Source organism: Myotis davidii, unplaced genomic scaffold (genome assembly GCF_000327345.1).
Source record: "Myotis davidii unplaced genomic scaffold, ASM32734v1 scaffold704, whole genome shotgun sequence".
Classification (NCBI taxonomy): domain Eukaryota; kingdom Metazoa; phylum Chordata; class Mammalia; order Chiroptera; family Vespertilionidae; genus Myotis; species Myotis davidii.
The window spans coordinates 214,864-220,429 of record NW_006296284.1 but is presented as its reverse complement, the minus strand read 5'-3'; positions in this window follow the sequence as shown (position 1 = coordinate 220,429).

Below are 5,566 nucleotides of genomic sequence, written 5' to 3'. Positions count from 1 at the left end.
AGGGCTCCGCCGCGCGGGCTCCACCTAGCAGCTCGGCGAACGCTAGGAAGTGGGAACGGGAGGGCTGCTGCTAGAGGCTTCCCTTTCAGGGTTTGTCAAACAAAGGGTACCTCTCCCGGCGGTTTGGAGGCATCCCTCTATCTCTCCCCCACCTCCCCGGGTCCCTCTCCTCCCCCTCGCCCTCTCCGTCACCATTTCCCCCTCTCCTCTTCCGCCTCCACTCCACCCCAGGTGAGTAAAGGACATCCGATGGAAAATACTGCCGGTGTCTCCTTTTCCAGGTGCAGGTTATTCCATCGTTTCATTATGCAAGGACCGAGTCCCCAAGCGTTTTCTGCCTTTGGTCCATTTTATGTTCCTTCAAACTTATCCCAACGTGCAAGTTCCTTGCAGACTTTAAGGTGTCCTCCTCGGATAATCGAATGTAGGGATTCCATGCTTTTCTTTCACAATATCACCAAAAATTATCCTAATGGACATAGAAAGGTGCCAACTCCAAAGTAATGCCTTCCGATAGAAGAAGTCTGCCTAAAGTCATTTAGTGAACGGCTTAGTCCCTTCTTTGTCAATGAGAGATAATTTCTACGGTCTTTTCCTGATCTAAAATTTCACGGTCTGAAATGGCTAAGGTGTTACTTTCTATATCAGCAAATTCTAGTTACTGGTATGACTATGAGAGAAACTAAGATTTATTATATGCATACAAGCACATTATATCCAAGTTGTTTTGGAATATATGTTCTGAATGATCTAATACCCTTCCAGAGCTTTTAGGGAGGGAACTGCAGCGTATCTGAAGAACCTAAAACCTCATTGGAATTCACAGACCATACACAATACAAGTGACTATCAAAATCCCATTCGCTCTTCAGAGCTCAGTCCCAGTGCCAAGTGTTCCAAAAAGCCTTTCTCATCACCCCAATTAAAATCATCACCTCTTCCATTATCCTCCCATAGCACTTTGGTGGTATCTCTACTATAACCACCTATTTCATTCTACCTTTTTCTTGAAATAGCTGCATGTATATATGCCTCCTCAGATTATCGAATCATCTTGATAACATATTACTCTTTCTCCACAGTATTTTGCACATTGTCATTCTTTTTTTAAAAATATGGGAGGAGGAGGGTTTATAATATTGTTGAATTCTGACCAAGTAGATTTTCACAGGCTCAAGTTAGCCTATTTGAATCTGCCTAATATAGGGCATCCATGAACTCTCCTGAGTACTTAAAGAAAATACAAACTGACAGCTGGAGTCACTTGTTACTTAAATAATTTTGGAAAGAGGAGACTCTAGCCAATTGTGACAAGAGGCTCTTATTTGTAAAGAAAGCAACATGGAAACTACTCAATTCATTTCCCAAATGGATATGTGTAGAAAAGTATAAAATAATAGAAAGTAGAATGAAAGGTGCTGTATAGATATTAAATGTTATTACAGGTAGCAGCTGAAATATAAGCAATACCTATAGGCCAATTTTTAGAATCAACCTTATCACAACTTTACAGGTATGGGAAGATATGGAAAAGGAATGAAAGTTCAAAATGGAATTAATATATGTCTCAAAATATGTAACATTAACTGAAAGCTAATCATATTAAGTTAAATAATTAAATATGAAATGTTAACTGAGAAGTAAGCATTTAAGTTAAATAAGTAATTAAAAGTATTCACCAAAGAGGAATTAACCACAAATAGCAATTTAAAAAAAAAAAAGATCAAACAGAAGAAAGAAGGCGAAAGCACCAAAAATGAGTAAAAAATAAAGATGGTTAAAAAACATCAGGAAAAAAAGAAAGAAAATAAGTTAATTGTTTATATGGTTTAATCAAATATTAAGATAGTAATTTTTATAGTAGCTATCTGTATGTTTGGCTCAAACTTCCTACTTTTTCAAATCGTTTGTAATCTGATGAGCATAGTCTTTAGTAGTTAAGATGTAAAGTATCTCACTTTATTGTCAGTAAATCCTTTATTCTTGCCAATATTTTTTAAGGCACACCTTCCACAAAAATAAAATGAAGTAAATCCTATGCCTTCTTTGCTACACAACTATATTTAACACCTTCTCAGGGCCAAGAAAGCATCACAGGTGTTGGAGTAAAGATGCTATTATCCATGGTGGCTTTGTGTGCTAGAATGATTTTTGAAAAAGATGCCACTGTTGGTTTTAACGCCATTGAAATTGAAAAAAAATTAATACCTACCAAATAGAAAAGAACTTCCCAAAATTTAAAAAAGTGATTTTAATCAAATAGGATTATCAAAATTAAAATATTTTAATAGCTATCAAAATTTCCTAACCAAATAACTTTTTTCATATTAAAAGAAATGCACTAAGTTTTCCAAATGCATGAAAGTTAGAAAAAGACCATGGATATCTGTTTACAAAATAAATTCAAATGGCCAATAAAACTAAGGAATTATGTTCTACCTATACAAATCCAATACATAAAAATATACAATCACCAGATTCATCATGTTTCATGTTTCATCCATTAAGTTAGCTGAAAAGGAACAGCGCCCTAGTACTAGACTAAGAAGTATGTTGAGACAGGTATACCAGCTGTACATCAACATGCTGTTGGTGTATACTGACACATTTTTTTCTGAAAAGAAAGTTGACAATATGTATCAACTGCCTTATAGAATATATGTCATTAACCCAGTATTTCTATTTACAGATATCACTTCTACAGAAAAAAAATAACAACAACAAAAAAAAACAGAGGAATGGACAAAAAGTTTGTATGGTGCTCTGCATCTCAGTCATAATTGTTATGTAAGTGGAGTGAATATGTAAGGTATATAGATATTCCAAGTGAGCTTATTTTTTCCTACTCAGTAAAAGCCTTCTTATCTGCTTGAAATTGGTGGTATTCTTAAGGTAAAAATTATTTTTTAAATGTTTCATTTGGTATTAATTAGGATTTATTTTGGCTGCAAACAACAGAAACATAAAATAACAACAAGCTAAAAAAAGGTGGACGTTATTTCTTTTTCTCAAGTGAAAGTCTAGCAGTTGGTGATCCAGGGTGGTTAAGGCCCTCCAAAGCATCACAAAGTGCAACAGACTCCTCCTTTATCTTCTTGCTCAGCCGTCTATGGCCTTTATTCCAAAGTCCGGTTCTAGCAATCATGTCTGCATGGCAGGAGCAGAGAAGCAAAAGAGGAAGAGAAAGTCATACTCACATCCAAGGACATTTTTGTACATCCCATTTCCCCTTTCATTTCATCCTGGGAAATGGTGAGGTGGTGACACTTAGCTACAAGGTTAATGGGAACAGTTGACTATTCCAGGAAGCCATGTGTCCAAAAGAATATTAAGACTTTTTTCCTGATTTAGCCCTTCTGCAGCCTATGACTTAACATCTTGTTCCACCCTGGGCTGAGCTTGCATACATTAGGTTTTCAGAAACCAAATGAATGGCTAATGCAGACATAGACAATGCCATCTTCTCACAAAATGACCTTCAACGAGATACAAATGTTCACAAGATTTATAATTACTGAGCTTTTTCCAACAAGAAAAATGCTCCCTAATACCTGATCAAATATTAGCAGATAGCTATTATTTTAAACGTTACTGGGCCTAGCTACACTGACAAACCAAGGCAATAAGGGTTAAACCACATCTGCAAAGCATGGTACTCAGATTCCAGTATGCCATGGCAAAATTAGAATTATAAAGGGTCTTGAGTTCACTAGAATAATAACTCAAATATAGATTAAATAGGAATAATGACTCAAATATAGATTATATAGACCATCAGAACATATTTGACTTCCCTATTGAAAAGCTTACTTCTAAGAATTGCCCAGAGATGCGCTCTGTACCCCGGAATATACATCAAAGAACCATTTATAAAGATTGTAAAATTTTATCCAGATATTGCTCTAGCTAATTTGGTATCACCTATTGTCTCCTTGCTTCAAGCAATTTACCTTTATTCTTTTTCAATCCAAAAGAGGATCTGTGTATTCTATGTTCTTTTTCATATATATAATTTAAATGTTTTTATTGACTTCAGAGAGAGGAAGGAAGTGGAAGAGAGAGAGACAGAGAAATATTAATAATGAGAGAAAATCATTCATCTGCTTTCTTCTGCAAGCCCCACACCAGGAATTGGGACTGCAACCCGGGCATGTGCCCTGACCAGGAATTGAACCCTGACCTCCTGGTTCTTGGGTCAAAGCTCAACCACTGAGCAACACCTGCTGAGCTGTATTCTATATTCTTAAATACCTGGAAGCTTATCTCTCTATAGACCTAGGTAAGGTGAATCTAGATCTAGATTCTAGTTTTTTAAAACAGCTTCTCCTAACTAAATGGTTAACTTCTTTCACATCCTGACATTTTTCTTCCCAATGGGAGCATCTCCATTACACTCTTTATCCTAATTTCTCTAACATTTGTACACATGCATGCCAGTTCTGGATGACTGTGAAAGGAACAATGAGCTTCATCTTCTTTTATTTATTTTTTTCTGCAACTTTTCCAGCTTTGTCTAAGATCCACAATTAAATTACCTCTTATAACTCCAAGTTAGGTTCAACACTGAATGCTTTCGGCCACTTACTGTAAATGTTAGTGATAGAACACTGGCTTTTGCAGAAGTAGCACTCATAAAAGCATCACATCACAGTGTCTAGATAGATTCTAGTCTCTAGAAATATGAAAATATTTAAAAACCCAACACTTTATAAAAGCAAATGAAATGTCATGAGCAATCAGAGATAATCAATAATGGCCGTCATGGCTTAGAACGGAAGGAAATAGACTTACTGGTTCCTCTGTAAATTATTGTCATTTTCCTGGGCTCTGTTCCTCAGCCCTGCTCTTTTAAGACCATACCAGATACCAATAGTAGATACACACCTGACTCATAATTTACTCCCCTTCTCTGAGAGTGGTCCCTACACATACATGTATGAGATGACTCTCCATATTATTGTGCCTTGCCCTTGTCCGTGGTTGATTGGTCCAGGCAAAGGCAGCTGACCCAAGCTTGGCTAATCAAAATCCTTCCCCAGGATTTTTCAGACTATACCATGCAAAGGGTCTTCATACATCCCTGATGGTGGAAGAGGCACATAGCTATTCATGGCCACATTTTCTGCTATAACCAGCTATCTAAACATGACTTGGTACAATATTTTCCTGAAAAACGCAATCAGATTTTAATAACCCTGCTAACCTTAATCAGAAAATTCTTTTCTTTTGCATCCGTATCTGAGTTCCAGCATAAGCTGTGGTATGGCCTTCTTCTCCCTGCTCTATTAATTCAAGAATCGGAGGTATTTCACTCTCAGTGGGGGACAAGGACTATTCTATGATCAGTAGAACTTGCTTTTAGATACCCAGCAGAAGTGAACAAAATGCTAATCTGAAGAAAGAAGCATAAAACACATGCACTGGCAAGAGCTTTGATGAAATGCAGACAGATTTTGGCTGCTTTCTGGACCCTGCTTCCATTTCCTTCCCAAGATCCAACTACATTTCTGTACTTTTCTCTGAAAAACAGCCCTGGTGCAACAGGTCGCTTTCCTTTCTGAGGAAG